This window comes from Bos javanicus, chromosome 12 (assembly GCF_032452875.1).
Source record: "Bos javanicus breed banteng chromosome 12, ARS-OSU_banteng_1.0, whole genome shotgun sequence".
In the NCBI taxonomy this organism is placed as follows: Eukaryota; Metazoa; Chordata; class Mammalia; order Artiodactyla; family Bovidae; genus Bos; species Bos javanicus.
Window position 1 is genome coordinate 26,982,911 of NC_083879.1, and position 23,616 is coordinate 27,006,526.

A 23,616-nucleotide genomic window follows, 5' to 3' on the forward strand; every position below is an offset into this window, starting at 1 on the left:
AAACTGCATCCACTCAATAGTGTCCTTGATCTCCTTTAAGATACCAGGTACCTCAGCTTTCTTCTTCAGGGTCGAGGCATACGTATTTTAAATTTTCAGAATTTTAACTCTCTATCTAGAGAAAAATAGGCATCTCCATGGCTGACATGGTGTGCCAATGTGAGGAACATACCAAATGCTCTTCCAGGAAAACTTGACTTTTTGACAGCCTTCAATTCACAGTAATAAAATTCATGTGAGGTGTTTTCAGAGATTATAAATCGTAAAATTAAGAGAATATATCGAGAAGTTTAGAGTAGATCATAGATTCACTGCAGAGCTCAACTGACACCTGCCAAGATTGTGTTTGATTCTAATGAAGCCCCAGCTCCCAATGCATCTCTCTCCAAAGGAGATTTCAATGACAGGAGAGAAGTGAAGGTCTTACTTTTTCCTGACCCATCAGGTTCAATTTAGGCATGCATGATTTACTGCTAGCAATGTCTTCTTTCCATCTTTAAAACAAAAAGAAAATATAACATTTCAAATACATTACTGCTGTTGGTTCATCAACTTAAACATATGAGAAAATGAAAAGGTGATATTAATCACATGTATCCACCAGAATTGAAAAGCATTACAATATAAAGCAACCACTTTGCTAATCCAGTGGAAAATCATATACTGTTTGGGAAGATAATGTTTGCACAAAAGCTGCTGGGTTCTGTGAGTTTAAAATGGCTAATCTATAATAGTAAACCATGCATTTTTATGGAACTCCAAAGAGTAAGGGCTACTTTTACATTTGCTGCCTCATTTTATTTTCACATATCTCCTGTGAGGTGTGAATTCTTATACCTGTGTTACAAATGAGGATGCTAAGGCTCAGAAAACTTAAGAATGGTACCCAAGGTCCCATATCTTACAGCTGATGTCCATACTGGGTCATTAAATTGTTCTTTCTTTCCATCTAAGCTTGAAGCTGCATTTCACTTTCATCATATGATTCGTGTCCCACTAATGGAAAATAAACTTAACTTACGAATTATGAGAAAAGGATCTAAATGAAGGGAAAACCTGAATAAGAGCCTATATACAATATTCTTCTATTTATTTAGCACTTTCTGTGTGCCTCTATAGTTAATTCTGTAATTAATTATAGCTACTCTATAAATTGGCTTCCCTGGTAGCTTAGCTGGTAAAGAATCCACCTGCAATGCAGAAGACCCTGGTTTGATTCCTGGGTCAGGAAGATCCCCTGGAGAAGGGATAGGCTACCCAGTACAGTATTCATAGGCTCAGACGGTGAAGAATCTGCCTGCAATGTGGGAGACCTGGGTTCCATCCCTGAGTTGGGAAGATCCCCTGGAGGAGGGCATGGCAACCCACTCCAGTATTCTTGCCTGGAGAGTCCCCAGGGACAGAGGTGCCTGCCAGGCTACAGTCATGGGGTCGCAAAGAATTGGACACAACTGAACAGGTAAGCACAGTGCACTCTATAAATTACATAATATTCTTTCATTTTTTATTAATAAGAAATTGAAGTTCAGGTAGATTAATTAATGTAAATGATGCTAACTGGTATAACACATAAATCCCAGTCTTAGTGTTTAAGACAGTAAGAGTGAACTTCTGGCTCCTGCAGCATCCAGTACAGGTGTTCCTGGCTAGTGAGTGGCCTTCTGTGTAGTCAATCAGGGTCTGGCCTCTACCACCTAGTAGGGAACTGCAGTCTTCTGCTGGATACTCTGCACGGTCCTGTCAGAAATACTGTTCACACAGTTAATAAAGGCTTTGTTGCTAACCCTGCATCAGGTTTATTCTAGCTCCTTCTGAGTTAGATCAGGTTCAAACTGATGTTCAGATTTATGCCAGCTTCCCAGGCACAAGGCGTTCTAGTGGATGGGATCTAGAAGCAGCATGTATTACTTCTGTCCATGGTGCGTTTGTCAGAGCTCCATCACATGTTCCCTCTGGGCTGGTGGAGAGGCTGGGCGACATAATCAATGTGTGTGCTCAGATGGGAGGGAAAACGGGTTTCATCTGCTCACTGAGCGACTTGCCCAGAGTCATTCAGATAATAACTGGTGTTAGGTTCTAATATGCTCCTTTCACTGTATTATACCACTTCCAAATACTTTTAAAAATAAATTTAGTTTTATTTTTTTCAGGGATCAACTTTTCTGTGGCAATATCAATTGTGGATATAAATAATGCCACTTTAATCCCTTTTTTGTAGTTAAATGTGGGTCTTTATCTTATATTTTTTAAGTTTTTAAAAAAGATAACAGGCTTAATTTTTGAATTCTAATAAGCCATATTTGAATTTGACTGAATCCTTAATCCTTATTCCTCTGTTCTCCCAGGCCCCTTTTCTAGCCCCCACATTGCCCCTTGTCCGTGATTGTATCTGGGACACTGAGATATGAGTCCCATGCTCTGGGAACACGTCCTGACCACTGCCAAGTGGCAGCCCCCTTGTTCTTTCCTCCCGAACCACCAGTGATGTGAAATCACAGGTGCCTCATCAAGGAAGCTTCTCCTCCTTACCCTTGCCCCCGTTTTCTCACCTCACAAGTCATCAGATAAGACAAAAGCCTGATGCCTGATAGAGTCATTACTGCAAATATTAGGAATGCAAATAGCAACTTCTTCAGTATCTGTCTATCATGCCTCTCTCCTCAGCCTTCAGATAACATCCAAGAGGCTGCCAGAGAAGCAAATCTAAAAGATGGAAGTCCCTGCCCTTCCCATCACCCACTGCCCTGGTGTGGATCCCTTCCAACAAGAGACAACACAGGTACATGAACTCCGGGTAGGCCCTCCCTATCAGCCCAGTTCACATACCCACAGTTCCCAGTCCACACAGTGGACCATGATTACCCTTAAGCTGGGTTTCTGTGATACTGCAATTTATAATAAATATTTATTTGGTCTTCATCCTATTTCTGTTACAGAGCTCCTAATACTCTTTCCTATGATAAGAGTGATAAAGTTCTTTCACTAATGAGGTGATTTTTGGAAGTCCTTGAAGCTAATCCAAGAATGGGGCGGGTTGCCAGAGAACCCAACCTCATGATTAGAGGGTTAGAATTTCTTGTCCCGGTCCCGCTCTCCTCTCTACCTCCTGAGAGGGGAGAAGTGCTGGAGGGTTGAATCAGTTGCCAATAGTCAATGAGTTAATCAATCATGAATATGTATTGAAATCTCCATAAAACCCAAAGGATGGGGGAGGATTGGTGAACATGTGGGAACTTGGGCAGAGTGGCTGCTTGGAGAGGGCATGAAGCCTCCCCACACCTTGCACTTTGCATCTCTTCCATCTAGCTAATTCCTGACTTCTTGTTGTTCAGTCACTAAGTTGTGTCCAACTCTTTGCAACCCCGTGAACTGCAGCAAGTCAGGCTTCCTTGTTCTTCACCATCTCCTGGAGTTTGCTCAAATTCATGTCCATTGAGTCGGTGATGCTATCTAACCAACTCATCCTCTGCTGTGCTCTTCTCTTTTTTGCCTTTAGTCTTTCCCAGCATCAGGGTTTTTTTCAGTGAGTCGTCTCTTTGCATCAGGTGGCCAAAGTATTGGAGCTTCAGCGTCAGTCCTTCCAATGAATATATTGTGTTGATTTCCATTAGGATTGACTGGTTTTATCTCCTTGCAGTCCTCGGGACTCTCAAGAGTCTTCTCCAGCACCACAATCCGAAAGCATCAACTTTCCAATCAGATTCATACATGACCACTGGAGAAACCATAGCCTTGATTAGACAGACCTTTGTTGGCAAAGTAATGTCTCTGCTCTTTAATATGCTGTCTAGGTTGGTCATAACTTTCCTTCCAAGGAGTAAGCGTCTTTTAATTTCATGGCTGCAGTCACCATCTGCAGTGATTTTGGAGCCCAGAACCTTTGTCAACAAAGTGATATCTTTGCTTTTAAATATGCTGTCTAGGTTTGTCACACCTTTCCTTCCTACATCCTTTTGTAGTAAACCAGTAATCATTGGACACTGTTGAGTCATTTGAGCAAATTAATTGAACTCAGAGTCAAGGAGGGGGTTGTTGGAACCTCCTATCTATAGTCAGTGAATCATAAGCGCAGGTGACAACATGGGTTTGAGACTGGCATAGAATTATATGGTGGAACGGGGGAAAAGGGATTCCCAGATGGCTCAGTGGTAAAGAATCTGCCTGCCAGTGCAGGAGACCTGATTTCAATCCCTGGGTTGAGAAGATTCCTTGGAGGGGGAAATGGCAACTGATTCCAGTATTCCGTCCCAGAAAATTCCATGGACAGAGGAGCCTAGCAGGCTACAGTGCATGTGGTTGCAAAGATTTGGACACTACTGAGCATGCACTGGCACCCCACTCCAGTACTCTTTCCTGGAAAATCCCATGGATGGAGGAGCCTGGTAGGCTGCAGTCCATGGGGTCGCAAAGAGTCGGACACGACTGAGCGACTTCACTTTCACTTTTCACTTTCACGCATTGGAGAAGGAAATGGCAACCACTCCAGTGTTCTTGCCTGGAGAATCCCAGGGACGGGGGAGCCTGGTGGGCTGCCGCCTATGGGGTCGCACAGAGTCGGACATGACTAAAGCGACTTAGCGGCAGCAGCAGCAGAGCATGCACAATGCTTCTACAGACGATGATAGGGAAAAAACCACTGGATGTTGGAATTGGATGCCAAACCCTCAGTTTCCCACTACCCAAGGACACTCCCTGGTGGCTCAGATAGTAAAGCGTCTGCCCGCAATGCAGGAGACCAGGGTTCAATCCCTGGGTCAGGAAGATCCCCTGGAGAAGGAAATGGCAACCCACTCCAGTACTCTTTCCTAGAAAATTCCATGGATGGAGGAGCCTAGTGGGCTACAGTCCGTGGAGTCTCAAAGAGTCGGACACGACTGAGCGAATTCACTTTCACTTTCAAGGACACACAGTACCAGAATACAGATAACCAAATGGGTTTAGTTAATTTTCTTAGGAGACTTGTTTTGATAAACAAACAGGAATAGCTTGCTTGGGGAAAAAAAGAAAGAAAAGCTTTGAAATTATAATCTTGAAGTTACTTAAAACTATTTTCCTCTCATAACCATTTACACCTTCTCCCTGAAATGTTGCATATACAATAAATAAACTCTTTATAGGTAATCCAAAAGTAGGTTTTACTGTGGCTCCATCAATTTCCAGATTGATGTTCAAATTAATGCATGTGTCCTGGGTATGCTACATTTCAGTTGTTATGTACACAAACACTGAAGTGTATACATTCTCACATAAATATACTCGCTGGGAGTGATGAGGCACTCACTGCATAGTGGGAAATAAAAGTTCCCCAAGGACCCGCTGACTCTGCCTATGCACCTTAAATAAATAGCCCTTCCACTGGATAGTCTATTAATTCCAGCCATTTAGTGATCAATGAAGATTGGTGAATGAGTGATCTGTGACGGTGATCAATATGTACCATGAAGCTAGCTGAAATGGACCCCAGCTGCATATCGATATGGCCTCAATCAGAGACGAGTGCACTGAGAACCCAGTGCAAGCTGGGCCCTGGAGAGGCTGAGAAAACAGAGAGAAGCTTCCAGAACAGAGGATCCATTCTGAGATATCCTGCAAAGCAAGAACTCAACCTGGCCCTGTTCTTTTTAATTCTAGATCTTTCTGTCTCCTACTTCCCTTTCAGTGAAATATTCTTGCTACAAAATGTTAGGGCCCAAATCTGATTTTTGGACCCTCATGAGTATTGTTCTCACTGATTGTTTCATACCTATCTTGCCTTAATTCAAAAAGAATTTGGTGCTTGCAGAATTGTATCTCATTTAGAAGATAAAGTCTCAAACTGAAGAAGTGGGGATTTGCAACATCTCGGGGGTACAGGAGGGGAGACCTTTGGATGTGTGGTCCCTATTGCTACAGCAGAACCATCACATTATAGGCTCTGTCTGTCAATGCAATCTACACAGAGTCTACCACTGGGCTAAAGGTTACAGGCTGTTTCTTCCCCACAAGGTGTGAAAATAAGAATTAGTAATACTTAGATCTACATCTAGGAGAGATTACAGAGAATGCCTGGGAAAACCCTGAGTTTCTTGGAGGTGAAGAACTAGCCAAGAACTATTATTAACATTTCATCTTGGCCCTGAGAGAGGTTCACTGTGGGTCTGGTCCCCACAGCCAATAGGACAGAAAATTCATGATTTCTCCTAATAAAAGGTCAAGAACTCAGGGTGCCAGGGCCCCTGGATTAAGCCTCAACCCAAGCAGACATGGCAGTGACAAAAAGGCCAGTTTGTATAAAGATCCGTGAGTATTTCTTCTTCTTTTTTCTAAAAAGCAAACGGAGTTTTGTCTCTCACTTCTAAAACAATTGTATTCTGACTGGCCTTTGAAACTAGTGCAGACATGGAAAAATCAAAGGAAGCCTGAAGGAAAAATGTCCATCAGCAGAAATGGGTTCAGAAAAGGTCAGCAGGTTAAGCTCAGGAGGAGGTTTGCCTCATGGAGAGAAGCAGTGACTCCTTCAGCAACGTGGAAGGATGGGACCCAGGCAACTGGATGCTCCATAGTCCTGAGCCTGAAGAGACCTTTCCTCTCATCCTCGTTGGCCTGAGTTGCTCCGCTGGTGGAAAAGAGCTCTGACAAGAAGAGGCTGCTTGGGTTTTTCTTGCTCTCATAACGGAAGTGCCTCTACAGTCAAATATGTTTTTAAACTAGTTGCCATGGAAATATGTTTTAAAGATAGCTAATACTAGCAGAGAAATCTGACTGGCTGTGATGGCAAATCAGGCTTTCATCTAACCTCCTAATGCAGTCTGTCGAGCAATTTTGGAACAAGTGTATGCGTAACATCGAGGTTTCACAGTCAGCCCAGTCTGCTTGCGAGTGTGGAGAAAGCACCGTGTGAGGAGCTTCTGTCAATTGCTGATTATTCAGGATGCAATTTTGAAGCTGGAGGGTTTTCAGCTCCTTGCTTCTCCTCCTCCTCCTCTGTGCACTGGGCTTTAGCCATTTCATCGCTTATTAGCATTTCCACCAGAGAGTGGAGAGGATATAAAATTCCAATCAGCCTGTTAGCAGCTTTCAGGAGAGATCTGCTGAGAAAAAGAGCTAAAACCATTGGCTGAAATGAGGTCTGCAAATTATCTATGGATTTCATTTATGGTTTCTGTGTGAGTAATTTGATCATTTGGCATTGGTGGTGTGTAGCTCAGTCGGAAACAGCAGCTTTGATGAAAACAGCCTTAAAAATATGCACAAAGATTTCTGTCCACATTGGATTAAGTAAACAATTGTCTAGAAACACAGATTAAAAAAAAATATGGGCAGAAGTGCAGATCACTAAGGCTTTAGAATGTTGTAACATAAATAATCAGTTTGACCATCCAGATTGTTCAAATTTACCTAATAATTTCCAAATTATTAGCAAAACCATACTTAAATAGATTTAACACAAACGAAGAAGAAACCAGGAGAAACTCCTGAGCTTTCTTTGAGGCTCTGATGGTATGAGAGTGCTCAGTCACTTCAGTCATGTGCTATGGACTATAGACCGCCTGGTTTCTCTGTCCATGAGATTCTCCAGGCAAGAATACTGGAGTCGGTTGCCATGCCCTCTTCCAGGGCATCTTCCCAACCCAGGACTGAACCTGCATCTCCTGTGTCTTGCACTGCAGGCAGATTCTTTACCACTCAGCCACTGGGGAAGCCCTCTGATAGTATATATATCTAAATACATAGAGAGATAAGTTTAGAAATATATAGTTAATACACACACGTATATATGTACATTATATAGGATATATATGTGTGTGTGTATGTATGACAAGGCTCTTATTACTTTGATATTTCTCATGCATAAATGCAGACTGTGGTCTGTATTATAATACTGTAACAATGTAAAATGCACTAACATTGGAGAGCACTTTCAAAATGAACTCACTCCTTTCAGTGCTATTATTACTACCCTTCACTGTTTTGTGGAGTGATCAAAGCTAATGTATTTTTGGAGATACAGATACTGACACCAAATTATCTATGCATCCGAGGATGATTCATTTTTCCAATGGAAATGATTCTCACTTCTTTTTTTTTCTGGGCAGAATACAAACTAGAGACTTCTGGGGTGATTCCTTATGTCAATTAAGAACACGGGTATACCTGTGGCGGATTCATTTTGATATTTGGTAAAACTAATACAATATTGTAAAGTTTAAAAATAAAATAAAATTAAAAAAAAAAAAAAGAATAACCTGAGTCAGGTATCCTTCACTTTTCCTTTACAGAAACTTTTTTTTCAAATTGAATAATATATTTTATTTAAACCGATGTATCCCAAATAGTGTCATTTTAACATATATTCAGTATGAAATATATTTTAAATATATTGAGATATTTTATATTCTTTTATTTTTACTAAGTCTTTAAAATTCAGCATTCATTGTGTATTTACAGCACATCTCATTTGGAGCCCTACGTTTTCACTCTGAATGCCTTGATCTGTGTTTAGATTTCACAACAGTTAAGTTGAAAGAATAAATGATCATATTTAAGTTGGCCCAAACATACTGAAAATTTTTCCAATAACTGAACCAGGTTTAAGTTTTTAAAATCAAATTTAAATAAACTTTAAAATTCAATTATTTGGTCTCCCTAGGCCACGTTTCAAGTGCTGAAAACCATACATACGTGGCTAGTGGTGCCATCATGGACAATGTAGTTTTATCCTGTCCTTTGTAAGCAGTTTAAAAGGTTTTAAAAATGTGACAGAATACAAAAGCTTTACTGATAAGGTTTCAGATTCTACATTTGCAGCTAACTTTTAAGAAACCACTTGCTGGGTTTTAGTCCAGCGGACAGAAGGATATCCACCGTTACCTGAAAAAGCTATTAAGACGCTCCTCGCTTTTCCAGCCACCTAACTATGCGAGGCAGCATTTTCTTTTTTCTTGTCAATTTTTTATTGTGATTAAAGATACGTAACATAAAATTTACAGTGTCAACCATTTTTAAGGTACAGTTCAGTGGTATTAAAAGTGGTCTTTAAAGTTGGTCCTCGCCCAGCTTCTGACTTCTAGGGATCAGTGGCTGGCTGCATGGGGCTTTGTTGTTTTGCTGACTGATAGAGCAATATCTTTTCATTTCTTTCTCTGGAGAAGCCCTCCTGTAAAATGCACACACACACACACATACACACATGCTGTGTTTGTAGCGAGCCACAGAACACCAGCAGGGAGTGGTACTATTTATTGAGTTTCTCAAGGAAAGCAGTGCTATCAAGTCCAATTACAAAGCAGATTAGACTTCTAAAAGTTCTCTTGTGCATCCCTTCATTTAAAATACCCCCAATATATTGTGGTTTATTAGAATTCTTACATTGTGCTCAGGTGAAAAATACCCTTTGCTTTAATACATTTTGGTGCTAAATTAATTTTTTCTAGGAAATATTAAAGAAATATATAATTAAAATGTTGAAATGAGGAAAGGAACATTATTGATAAAGTCATTTTTCACTTATGCATAGATCTCTCCAAATGATAGTTACTTCAATAAAAAGCATTAAGCTTATTCATCTAGATTTTAAAGGACTTATCAATTTATCTATAAAGAACTGCATGGACAAGTGTTAATATAAAACATGAATTACTGTACATTCCTGTTTAAGACATTTCTAATCCACATGTACCTGAAGTAAAAATACTTTCAAAGAGAGAAAATGAAGCCTATGCAGGAAGACAAGCAGGATTTTACAGTTTGTACCTTTCCTTCCCACAACCTTCTCTCCTTTCCTGATCTTCCCTTTGTCTCCTATTAAGTGTTTTCAGAAGACAGCAAATAGAGGAGTGCTGCTAACCAAATAAAGTTGAAAATAAAGTTCCCGAGCCTCTGCATTAATCAGGTGAAATCCCTCCATTGTAATGCCTGGCTTGCAATTGCTTGTGGCCACTATAAATATCCAGATCCACGCTGTGTTCTCTGCAGTGCTTTAACACTGAGATCTGAAGGTGTTTGTACCCCAGAACAAGACCCTTCCTGTATGCCTCTGTATTTTACCTCTTTCACAGAGGCAAAACTGAGATGCAGGGAGGTGGGGTTCCTTTTTCACAGACCCACCACTAGTAAGCAACCTTAGATTTTTCTGGCCCAAAAGCCCATCCTACTGACCATCCTGATTCTCCTCCTGCTGGTACAACAAGATTCTGGCCAATTATTATTTTAGGGGGCCTGACTTCCTTTTCCTCTGTGCCCTGGTAGGGAATGTTCACCCACAAAGTAAATCATAGCCTATTTGGAAATGTTCCCACCCTCCAAACTACACCACATGATACTCAGAGATATCTGTCCTTTCCTGGTCTTTACCAGCCTTGCTGTGAACCCTTGGGTGGGGGGCAGCGGCAGGCTGTTGGGCAGGAGCCTTCTTGCTGGAGGTGACCAATTTTAAAAGTTTGGGGCAATCAGATAGGTCATTAATTAAATCCCCACAAGTAGATAGAATCACTTAAGTGCTCATGAGAATGAATCTTTGCTCTCTTTTAAGTTCATTAAGCTATTTAAAATTTGAACAGACACTGCTTTAAGAATCACATTTTCTACCTGTCTGCAAAGATTTAACAGTTTCACTATTTTATTGACACAAGTTAAAGCATTCAAAGGCATGCAGCTGTTGAGGTTTCTGAATGAATCAACAGGATGAATTCTATAGATTCATAGTCTTTTTTTATGACTTAATGACTTCCTTGTTTTTTTAACAACCGTATTGCATATCTATTTCTGGAGGTTTGTATACACACATATAGATTTGTACTCTTGATAAAGAAAAAATGCAAACTAAAATATGTAACAGCAGGGAGAGAAAATGATCAAATTTAGTTCTCTTTACTACAGTTTGTGTGAATAGGTTAATTATTGTTTGTTTAAATAGGTCATATGTCTAGCATTGATGTTTCGGGCAAATGGAAGTGTTAAATACACTTGGTTTTCTGGTATTAAAGGCAGTAATTTAAAAAGCCACATATTTGCCATAAAAATATATTTGTGTTTATCACCAGACTATTAAAATAATTAACTCTGGATAAAGACATTCAATCAGAAACAGTGAATGTTTGTACAGATTTTTTTTATACCTGTTGCAGACATTAGATGCGTCTAGTCTTGACTTACTGAAGATATTTTGATGTTTTGTGTAATGTAATATATGGGCTTCCCAGGTGGCGCTAATGATAAAGAACCCACATGCTAATGTGGGAGACTTAAGAGACACAGGTTCGATCCCTGGGTTGGGAAGATCCACTGGAGGAAAGCATGGCAATCCACTCCAGTATTCTTGCCTGGAGAATCCCATGAACAGGCGAGTTTGGCAGGCTACAAACCATTGGGTTGCAAAGAGTCAGACACGAGTGAAGCAACTTAGCAGGCACGCAGCACAATGTATTGCTTTAAAATACTTACTAACACCTACTTTGTGCTTGGCTCTAAGTTATGTGATTGTTAATTGAAGAGCTATTAATTCTTCTGTGAAGGAGCCAACCAACCACATAAGAACATAACAGATTATAGTTAATGCTGTTTGAAACGGAACACTAAGAGACTGGATAAACTCCAAGTTAATGACTCCCTAAACTAAAATCACCCTTCCCTCAAAAGAGTAACTCCTCTCTTTCTGTATAGAAAATAATAGTTCTTTGCTTTGTGGATTTCTGACCTGAGACATCTCCCTAAGGTTTGGATTTATAGTCAATAATCTTTGCTATTTACATGCCGTACATTTCTGTAACATCTGTGTGTTCCACCCCTGGACAACCTATGGTCAGTGGTTCCTGGATCCCCCTGGAATAAAGCCTTGAAGCCTCCAACTGGCATTCACCCTTCTCTATCTGACCCGGCCTTCTTTCCAGCCTCACCTTTCCCTAATTACCTTTCTGCACTTTATGCTCTGGTCAATTTGCACTACTCCCTGTCCACCCTGAACAAGTCCCAATAACTTGCCTAAGTTGTCTCATCGGCATAGAATTCTCTGCCTCCTCACCCTTGTCTATGGAAAACTCTGTCCATCCTCTAAGAAGGGCCTGATCTTCCTCCCCAGCCTGATACAACTACTCCTGGTCTGAGTCCTGACAAGGCTTGATCTGTCTGCTTTATCTTATCTATTCCTTAGTCTGCAATGTTTTATTGCTTGTGTATTTGTGTTAGTTTGAATTAAATTGTAACTTTGGGATAGGATCAGATCAGATCAGATCAGTCGCTCAGTCGTGTCCGACTCTTTGCGACCCCATGAATCGCAGCACACCAGGCCTCCCTGTCCATCATCAACTCCCAGAGTTCACTGAGACTCACGTCCATCAAGTCAGTGATGCCATCCGGCCATCTCATCCTCTGTTGTCCCCTTCTCCTCTTGTCCCCAATCCCTCCCAGCATCAGAGTCTTTTCCAATGAGTCAGCTCTTCCCATGAGGTGGCCAAAGTACTGGAGCTTCAGCTTTAGCATCATTCCTTCCAAAGAAATCCCAGGGCTGATCTCCTTTAGAATGGACTGGTTGGATCTCCTTGCAGTCCAAGGAACTCTCAAGAGTCTTCTCCAACACCACAGTTCAAAAGCATCAATTCTTCAGCGCTCAGCCTTCTTCATAGTCCAACTCTCACATCCATACATGACCATAGGAAAAACCATAGCCTTGACTAGACAAACCTTTGTTGGCAAAGTAATGTCTCTGCTTTTCAATATGCTATCTAGGTTGGTCATAACTTTCCTTCCAAGAAGCAAGCGTCTTTTAATTTCATGGCTGCAGTCACCATCTGCAGTGATTTTGGAGCCCAGAAAAATAAAGTCTGACACTGTTTCCACTGTTTCCCCATCTATTTCCCATGAAGTGATGGGACCGGATGCCATGATCTTCGTTTTCTGAATGTTGAGCTTTAAGCCAACTTTTTCACTCTCCACTTTCACTTTCATCAAGAGGCTTTTTAGTTCCTCTTGACTTTCTGCCATAAGGGTGGTATCATCTGCATATCTGAAGTGATTGATATTTTTCCCGGCAATCTTGATTCCAGCTTGTGTTTCTTCCAGTCCAGCGTTTCTCATGATGTACTCTGCATATAAGTTAAATAAACAGGGTGACAATATACAGCCTTGATGCCTATATTTCATTCATCTCTGGATGCCCTGTTGAACTCCATACCAAGGTACTTGGTAAATGCTTATCGGATGACAAAGTGAATGTAGGCCTCACTCCCCCTTTGCCTTCAGGACTATGTTTATAAAAATGAGAGACATGGTATATATTTAAGCCCTCCATTACACCTCGTCTACCTACATCTGTGCAGAAGTGCTGCTGTACTGAGTCTTACGTGAGCATTAAACTATAGAGTCTATTTCAGACAACAAGCAGTAGTGGCCGATTTTGTCTTCTTGGCAGATTCCCCACTTATGCCAACATCTCAGGGGATTGTGGCCTCTAGGTGTCACAGATGGAGTGACAGGTCATCATTTGAACCATGAAACATGCCAGTGGAACGACCAAGAGCATCCCAAGTAGATGTTGTCCCTCTTCAGACACACTCTGACCCCTGTAAACCTGCAGGGGAACCACGTCTATGCAATTCTGATGTACTTTATCCTCACTGTGATGCAAAGAACTGGGCATTTACTGGGCCAGTCCAGGTCAAAAATAAGGAGGGCAGCAAAAATACGTCTCCCATGTCTCTTGTCTGTACCCCTCTGCCCACTTTTAACATTCTACTTCTTAGGCTATGTCTAATTCATATACAGATTAGGGGTAGAAATTAACTGAGTGTAATTCTCAGCAGTATTTGCAGTATTTAAAAAGAAGGCCTAGAAAGCTGACACTTCCTGAAAGGAAAGTCTCTTTCAGGGCGGTATTTCAGTGTTGGGACCCCCTGTGGATGTGTCAGTATAGTTGAGTGATAACAACCATGATATTTATGACCTAAGAAAATATAGACTGTTAGTTTTTTGGTTTTGTTTTTAAATTGTAAAATGGTGGAAATAAGAGTGTCTTCTCAAGGTTGTCCAGAGGATTAATTACTTCTGCCAAGATATTACTTCTGGGAAAGACCCTGATCCTAGAAAATATTGAAGACAGGAGGAGAAGGGGACAACAGAGGATGAGATGGTTGGATGGCATCACCAACTAGATGGACATGGGTTTGAGCAAGCTCCGGGAGTTGGTGATAGACAGGGAAGCCTGGCATGCTGCAGTCCATGGGGTCGCAAAGAGTCGGACACGACTGAGCAACTCAACTGAACTGAACTTCTGCCAAAACTGGGGTAGAGTCTGAGATTTTCCTCTGCTCACAATCTAATGAGTTATCCCGCCACAGTTTCCTTGATGCTGGCAGGAGACATGAGACCCCTGTGTCAGATGCAAGTGGACAAGCAGTAGCCAGAGTAGCACATTTTCCTGGGCCTCAGTTCCCACAGGACGACGCAAAGAGGGCCGGGTGAAAGTTGGATACATGCAGTAACTGCGTTCCAGAACTCTCAGCTTAGGCTGAGGGAATCCTTCAGAACAGGGGGCAGCACGCTTCTCCTTTGTTTCACGGGGACATAATGTTTATTGTTTTGGACAGTAAGTCTGTTTCTTGTCTCTGGAGGGAGACACTCTATCTTCTTTATCTCCCAAAGCTGGGAAAACATCATCAAGGACAAAGGCAGTGTCTCTGCTTGCAGGACACACAGCAATGTGAAGGACCCGTGGATGACGACTCTCGACTCATAAAGCACTTATATCAGCACCTGGCACACAGCAAGCGCTCGCTGACTGACGTTACTACCGCTATTAGGTCACAAAGACAATTCCACCTTATTAAAAGATGACCTTGTTCAGTGATGGATGAAATAAATACGCAAACAAATCATCCTGTATCCCAAGGATTTTAGAAATGGAAATAGTTGCTAATTGTCCATAGGTACACAAACCAACATAGGAAGCTTAAGGAGAAGTTTTGCTTTTTCCTCCAGTGCCTTCAGCATTAGCACTAACTGCACTTCCTGGCCGCTCGATGGATGCTGTGTGCTTCCTGAGAGAGCATCTGTAAGAGGAGGCACTGCCCATTCACCAGTGAGTTCCGTCTCTCCACCCTTGAGGTACCGCTCTCTGCTTCAGCACACAGAGCCATGGCTTGCTTCATTTTTTGCAGGATGGTTGTGCTGTGGTCCATTTCCTTCTAAAAATAAATATGCACCTGGACATTTTGTCTTCAAAATGCCATTGGGTTTTTCCATTAAGTTGAAATGACAAAGGATGCCTTTGAATGGAAATGGTAGCATCAACTCAAGGACTTGATGGGCTCCTAGAGGCAAGCTGGGTCAAATCAAGATATAGCAGAAGGTCACACTTGTTTTAGGAGAGCCCTTTCTTCTGCCCTTGAATAATCCCTCCTGCCAGAGAGAAGCCCGTTCTTCTCTGAATGCCCAGCTCTCTTGTCTCTGAAAAGTGAAAGTCTCTCAGTCGTGTCTGACTCTTTGTGACCCCATGGACTGTAGCCTGCCAGGCTCCTCTGTCCACGGGATTCTGCAGGCAAGAATACTAGAGTGGGTAGCCATTCCCTTCTCCAGGGGATCTTCCCGACCCCTTGTCTCTGGGGAAAAGTAATTATTTGGCACTAAACTCACTCACCCCTAGCATCCTGTACTATGTGGGGCACATAAAGCGGGCACATTAAAAACTTCTTAATTTTCTGACTAAGTAGTAAGGGACCCATGTGCTTTCCCTCCCAGGCAATGTTTGTATTTTAATGAAAATGGCAGAGTTTAGACAGAAGATGAAGGTCTAAAAGGATGAACACTGGCATTTCAACACAGGTGAGAAAGATAATTTGGGGATGGGCGGGGATGGGTTTGTGTTCCTGACGTCCTTCAGCTCCTGTGACCAGGATCTGTCCTGTTTGTATCAGATCCTCTGCAGCTGGCTCGTCTCCAGTGTAACAGGCATGTGAGTCACTGGAGATCGTGTAAGAGGCCCATTCTGATTAGAGGATCTGGGTGGGGTCTGAGCATCTGTATTTCTTTCAAGCTCTCAGGTGATGCTGAGGCTATTGGTCCACTGAGGAGGGTTTGAGCATCACAAATTTAGAATACTTGACTAAAGAAGGCTTGCGGTGGAGGAGCAGGGCAGGGCATTCTGGGGCTGCCTGGCTCTCAGCACACTCTGCAGGCTTCGCCAGACCCAGAAGTTCCAGTGAGGGTGTGAGTCCGGAGCTTACTGTGACACTCTGCACCCCTCCCAGATGAGTCCAGAAAAGCAGGTCAGGATAAGTGGTGGTGGTGGGAGGAGGGCTGGGAATGACCCAGACCACGCTGCTGCTTCTGTGAACCAGTGCGGGGTCCCAGCGCCTGGTGGCCGGCAAGCTTGGGGCTCTCAGAGCAGCGGGCAGGCAGGCAGTGTCACATGGAGGAGCCCCAGGCCTGCTCACAACCCCCGGCCCCTTCCCTCGGCAGCTCTCACACCTCCCTCCTCGGCTGCATCCCAAGATGAGCGGAGCATCACCTGACAGGCAGACTGTCTGCTGATTATTTATCACATTCCCGAGTCCTGGTGCCCAAGCCCAGACCCCAAGCCAGCAGAGAACGGCCTTGCTTTAGAGAAACTTGCCCCCGCGCCAGACAGAGCCAGCCGGGCCTGTGAGGTCAGACTTCCAGATCTGGGGTGACATCTCTGAGCTTCAGAGCAGACAGCAACGAAAGCAATATGTTCTCAGGCCGCATATAGCTTGTTTCCTAAAACAGAACAAAACAAGACATAACTCAACTGAAGTCATTTCTGGTGCAGTGCCTGGAATTATGATGCAGGTCAGTTCACTCTGAGTCGATTCAGCAGATATTGGCAGAGGGGGTTCCAGTGCTTAAGCGAGACCCTGCCTGGGGTGGGGGAGACCATCTTCTTCTTGGACTTGAGGGCAGAGGTGTCCCCAGGGCCCTGGCCAGCCTGCTGCCCCCTGACTTTCCTTACTCTGTCTCCCCATGCAGAGGGTACCTCTCTCCAGCTTCTCCTGATTCTCACCACCCTGCCATCCACATCCAGGTTCATTTCCTGAAGCAAATCTGGCAAAGGAATTTCATACCAGGTTTTAGTGAGAAGGGCAGCCCACATGTCCTCAGATACGCTTCTGAGGTCATCGTCTTGTGTTGATGTTCCCCATGGAAGGGCCAGAGGCTGGGGAAGCCGGGGTTAGGAGGATCTGCCTCCATCCCCCCTCCAAGCAGCCCAGAGAACCTCTGCCTAATATGTACAGTCACCCAGACAAATGGAAGGAGCTCTCTATGGGCCGGGAGAGGCAGGACAGGCCCAGGGCAAGGAGGGTGGTGGGCACAGGAGCCGTGACCATAACATCTCTAACCTCAGGGCTCCTGGAACTTGTCCCAGGCTCAAAAATCTTTGGGGCAGGGTGGCACGAGCAGGTGCATCTTCTTAGAAATTCCTCAAATCTCCTAGCAAAGATGACTCTGCCCTGTTTCTATCAGTGGATAGTGCTCTTGACCTAAAATGCTACTGAAATCAGTGATGCTCGCCAGGGAGAGGTGTTTCAAGTTCCGGCCTCTCTCCTTCCCACGTCTTCCCCTCCTCGGCCCTCTGCTCTGTCTTTTCCAGATTCCAGGACACACGGGTTCTTTCTTCTCCTTCAGGGTTGTGTCATATCTTTCTATCATAAATTATAAACTTCTCTGAAGCGTTATTTTCTAACCAACCTGGTCATAGATATTTGAGTTCAATTCTTACCTCAGTATTTTTTTTTTCTGAGAAAGCTGTACCCAGACACTTGGGGGTTACGGGGTGATCTTCATCCCTGTGATGCCTGAAGGCAGTTGTCACTGCCACTGCATCCCTGCACCTTAAGCAGAGGAGCAGAGGGAGGTGAAGTTCCTTGCAGAAGCACTGAGACATTCCACAGCTAGTTAAGTGATGTCGGCTTGCTCAAAACTCAAAACAGAGCTCTTAATAGGTGCGTGTGTGCTTAGTCGCTCAGTCGTGTCCTATTCTTTACCCACTGAGCCATCAGGGATCTGATGCAGGCTTATCTATCTAGCTACTTATCTATACATCTGTCTACTTAATTCAGGCTTATCTATCTACCTACCTATCTAATAGGACTTCCCAGGTGGCTCAGTGGTAAAGCATCCACCTGCAATGTAGGAGATGTGAGTTTGATCCCTGGATTGGGAAGATTCCCTGAAAAAGGAAATAGCAACCCACTCCAGTATTCTTGCCTGCGAAATCCCCTGGACAGTGGAGCCTGGCAGGCTACAGTCCACTGGGTCCCAAAGAGTTGGACACAGTTTACCAGCTCAACAACAACCTGTCTATCTATCTGTCTGTCATCTATCATGATCTGTCTATCTCTCTGTCTATAATACATTCTATAATATTTTCTGTGTCTGAAGTCAATGGTTTCAGGAAGAGACCCCTTTGTCTCAGGATTTAGAGGTACCTCAGATTCGTGTCACCAAGAATAGTGAGGGGAGGGCTTCCCCGGTGGCTCAGTGGTAAAGAACGCCAATGCAGGCGACACAGGCTCAATCCTTGATCTGGGAAGATCCCACATGCCATGGAGCAACCAAGCTGATACATCACAACTGTTGAGCCTGTGCTCCAGAGCCGAGGAGCCACAGCTACTGAGCCCACGTGCTGCAACTACCGAAGCCTGTGTGCCCTAGAGCCTGTGCTTCACAGCAAGAGAAGCCCGCATGCTGCAGCTAGAGAGAAGTCCCCGCAGAAACAAAGACCAAGCACTACCAAAAATAAATAAATAAAATTATGTTAAAAAAAATAGTGAGGGGAGAGTTAGGTAAATCACCCCCCTCGTTAATTCTTCCATCTTACGGCTAACACCATTCGTCCACCACCCACCCACCCACCCACCCATCCATGCTTCCATTGACTTGTTCCCCAACCACCATCACCACGCCACAGTTCCTTTCGGTAACAGCTGCTTTTATGTCATTGTGAGCCTTATTGAGGTGACTAATTTCAGAGGAAGTTTGAGAATCTGGACTTAAGAGATTGGCATTGGATGTCACTGAGCAAACAGCAGGCAGATGGGCAGATGTTAACAGGAGCTCTGCTGTTTAGGGTGGTATTTTCCTGGAAGTCTGTCAAGGAGTTTTCCAGCTAAAATTAACTTTGTGGCATCTGAGCCAGAAACACAAGCTGTGCTTTGTTCTCATCTTCTGATGTGAACTGTTGAGTGCATGTGCCTCTGTGTGTGTGTGTGAGGGATGGGGCCACACACAAAAAAGTGCTCTGGAGAACAGTTATAAAGGGCAGCATTGTGTTAGTTGATACGTCTCTCATGAGAATGTACCCAGTGCATAGTTCACCACGGGATGGAATTCGCTTTCTGAGTTGCACTTAATTGAAAGCAGAAGCCCACCCTTGTTAGGCTGACACCTGGGAATATCGTCAGTCACCAGCAAGGGTGGTTATAACCCTGGTGATAATATGCCTGTTCTTACTTATCTGGGAAATGACAGTGAAAGATGAGGCATTGAGGGCCCTTGGAACTAGCAACCAGAAGCTTGGCTTTCTCTGAGGCTCACTCTACGGACCATCTTTTGTAGAGCCTGTCTTCCCAGAAGTGCCCCCTGGAGGCTCCACCGTTGGGATTCCACTAGTAGGCTTCCTTGCCTTCAGTCTTTCAGATGGGTTTGGTCAGTGTTTAGGGAGGAGAGGTGAGGAGATAAACAGAGGCCAGCGGGGAGTGTCAGGGAGAACTGGGTTGGGTATTTATTCCCCGGGGGGGTTCCTCCAAGCCACTGGCTCTGGGCAGACTGCATCCCATGCCTGAGTTCACCCTCCTTCCAGGGTCCTCTTAGGTGATTTCCACTTCTTCTGGCCCCTCAGGCAAAGGGATGGTAAGAGCAGCCTTTCCCAGCCCCAGCCTCTTGTGCCATCCCCAGGGGTTTCCCTCCTCCTTGCCTACGCCTTTGTAATAATTCCCTTTACTTAAAATCAACCCAGTGTCTGGCCAGGATTCTCTGATACACACATAACCTGAAGTAATGGAATCCTAAAGCGAGTCCTTTAACCTGTTTATGTATGATTTGCCTCTCTTGGAAGTTATGTAATACTAGCCTTGTCCTCTCACCAGGAAGTTGTAAAAGCAAAATGAGAAAGTAGAAAAAGAGGCTCTGTTCTATACATCAGTGTCTCTTTTGCTGTCTCGTACACAGGGTTATTGTTACCATCTTTCTAAATTCCATATATATGCATTAGTATACTGTATTGGTGTTTTTCCTTCTGGCTTACTTCACTCTGTATAATAGGCTGCAGTTTCATCCACCTCATTAGAACTGATTCAAATGTATTCTTTTTAATGGCTGAGTAATACTCCATTGTGTATATGTACCACCGCTTTCTTATCCATTCATCTGCTGATGGACATCTAGGTTGCTTCCATGTCCTGGCTATTATAAACAGTGCTGCGATGAACACTGGGGTACACGTGTCTCTTTCCCTTCTGGTTTCCTCAGTGTGTATGCCCAGCAGTGGGATTGCTGGATCATAAGGCAGTTCTATTTCCAGTTTTTTAAGGAATCTCCACACTGTTCTCCATAGTGGCTGTACTAGTTTGCATTCCCACCAACAGTGTAAGAGGGTTCCCTTTTCTCCACACCACAGTCTTATGGACTCTGTGGGAGAGGGAGAGGGTGGGAAGACTTGGGAGAATGGCATTGAAACATGTAAAATATCATGTAAGAAACGAGTGGCCAGTCCAGGTTCGATGCACGATACTGGATGCTTGGGGCTAGTGCACTGGGACGACCCAGAGGGATGGTATGGGGAGGGATGAGGGAGGAGGGTTCAGGATGGGGAACACATGTATACCTGTGGCAGATTCATTTTGATATTTGGCAAAACTAATTCAATTATGTAAAGTTTAAAAATAAAATTTAAAAAACAGAAAAAGAAAAAGAGGCTCTGGAAGGGTTAACATAAAAGAAAAAAAGCAATTCAAAAGGAAGGTGCTAATGCTACTTTTGCAGTGTCATCTCTTTATTTTTTCAGCCATGATAATAGGCAAAGTGCTTAGTCACTAGCAATTCCAGGAAAATGTATCCTGTGAGTCGTTCTGGGGTGCTTTTCATAAGGCAGCATCTTGCTTTCTACTGGCAGTTCGGCCGAGCATTGAAAATATTGCACCCAAATTCCAAACTTCATCAGAACATTCCTACATTTGGCTGAGTGCCCTGCATTTTGTGGACACAGATGTCCAATGGCTGAGACCAATGAATCACACTGTAATCAGTAAGTGCAATAAAATCACATTTGACTTTGTAGAGAACAGCTCACCTGCATTCAGTGTTTCCTGACCCAGTTCAAGGAAGAACTTTCCCAGGCCTCCTAGGGCACAGCCTGTTCCACTTGGTTAAAACCAACCAAGCGGGCAGGTGCCTCACTGCCCAGTGTCATGCTGCTCTAGGACACACGTGGCCTCTGGGCCACTTCCTCACATCCCCCAGTCCTGGCCACCGGCTGCTCTCTGGCCAGCTGGCCCAAGGAGGCACACGGGTGTCTAAAGGTCTCAGTGAGTACGTGTAGACATGGGTTAAGTTGTTCTGCTCTCGTTTCTCAGGGGTTCTTTACATACCAGATTTTTCAGAATTTCTATGTGGCTTGTCACACACACCCATAAGCCTGATCTTTTAATAAAAGTCCAGTCCCCCAGATATACCTCACTAGCTCCTCAAAGGTTTTGACCTGTGCAAGAGTGAAACATATAAGGCATGGCAGGTAGATGCTTCCTGGTTTAATTATTTTCACTCCTTCAAGGAATTGAGACATAACCTTTAGGCTAGGATCAGGGCTGGAGAGGAACGAGAATTGAGTGTTCTTGGACCTTCATGTTATGGTTTGGTAGTGACTTCTAGGTCTTTGCATGGCCATATAGTTGAGAATAGGAAAGCAAAGATTCAGCTCAAGGAGACCAGTGGCTTGCTGGTGTATTCTGTGAAGTTCAGGGTCCTCCTTACAGAAGGGCTCCAAGCCAGGCAGCTTGGTCTGTGCATAAATGTCTCCCTGACAATATCCGTCTAAGACTAGAATTATGTATTCGACAGCCTCAGTAATGCTTCACAGCAATGCCCATGATACCATTTCACATGTAGCTACTGGAATAACCTCTCCACGTCACCATGTCTCCCCATTTCTCCTTAGCTGTTGCAGTAGAGACCCAGGTAAGAATGATGCTCTGTGTTCCCTCAGGCTTTCAGGGAGAGTCTGGTCCCTCTCCTGATAGAGCTGCAGGTTTACCCTGATGATCTGTGCAAATGCAGTGAGGCGTGGGGGCCCCTCGCTGGCGTGGTCTGTCAGCTCGCCTAGAATAGAATCTCCATCAGGGCTGTTTGCCTCCTGTGGCCACTCCAGCTGGCAGGCAGGTTGAGTCTCTCCCCCGGCATCTGGCTCCCATCTGCCCCCTATTGGTCTGCAAATGTGATCCTGTTTTAACTCTGATTTTCAGCAGAGCCATGAACAGCCACAAATGCCATATGGGTTTGAAACATTCACTTTTGAAAGTGACACTGTAGTTCAGTCATTTAAAGTCAGTATCTCAAGCAGTTTCATTAAGACTCCGCACTTTGCTGATGCCAGCTGATTTAAATGGAGACATTCCATCAATTCTAGAAAGTTGGAGAAGGTCAAAGCCACTCAGTTCAGTACACAATTCTGTAAGTTTCTCTTACAACACCCCTGAAAAATGTCCAGAAATGGAATCAGTATGTATGTTCTCCTCTGTGACTGGTTTCTTGGCATCTTGGGGGCATGATACAAATCCAGCTCTGAAAGGACATTTCACAGGGATCACAGTTGAAACTGGCATTGATATTGGTCACCTTTAGTGTCTCAGCAGGATTTGTGGGTTCTTCCCACTGAAAACATTTAGTGCCGGGGTTGAAATCCACCAGCCATATCTGGAACTACTTTACCTGCTTTAAGGAAGCAAGGCAGGTGACATCCCAAGCCCTCCCTAAAACCAGGCAGTTAGACTGGAGAAATCTGTCAAAGTCCCTTGGGCTCTGGAGCTGAGCGTGTCAGCTCTAGTTTGGTAATCCCTCTTCTACCAAGAGCATTTGACAGGACCTTTGGGGTTAATAAAAAAGGACAGAGCAAAGACACAGCAGACAGCACATGACTCTGGTTATAAGACAACACCCTGTCTCCCTGCATCCCCCACTGGTGGTGCTGGTGCACAGGGGAGGGGCCCAGGGTCCCACCTCCCTGTTCCCCTCATGTAGAGTTAATATAGGACTCTCACTGGGTGTCATTTACATGAGCCGAGCCCATGGGGATAGATTAATAAAAGCTCCCATAGAAGGCAGCCCCTTTGCCTCTGTTCACCTTGGCGCTGGTTCTGCGCATTAAAAGATCTTTGAGGAATTTGCGGTATTCAATACCTGGGAGATTCTGAAATTGTGTGATTTCTTTCCATGGACCCAGGTCCTGAATGAAGAGGGACCACCATTGGCCAGGGAGATCTCCCTCTTGTTTTATTCTTGGTGCCATTTGCTGTCACAGATTGCATGTTGCTGAAAAGAAGGATCCAGAGATAAAGTTTTAGAACACAGGAATTCCCTGGTGGTCCAGTGGTTAAGACTCCACACTTTCACTGGTAAAGGCCCGGGTTCGATACC

General features: G+C 43.9%; 1 long non-coding RNA gene across 18 annotated transcripts in view; it reads left to right on the forward strand.

Annotated features, from left to right (window-relative positions):
- The window catches only part of LOC133258319 (uncharacterized), a 594,951-nt gene that overhangs the window by 405,506 nt on the left and 165,829 nt on the right, over positions 1-23,616 (forward strand). The window contains exon 7 of one of the 18 annotated variants that reach the window (XR_009739942.1): positions 2,665-2,779. The exons of 16 other annotated variants lie outside the window; for them this stretch is intronic. This is a non-coding gene — a long non-coding RNA (uncharacterized LOC133258319). Of the gene's footprint in view, positions 1-2,664; positions 2,780-15,708; positions 15,793-23,616 lie in introns of all 18 variants that reach the window. One more of the 18 variants, XR_009739943.1, reaches the window with a different exon arrangement.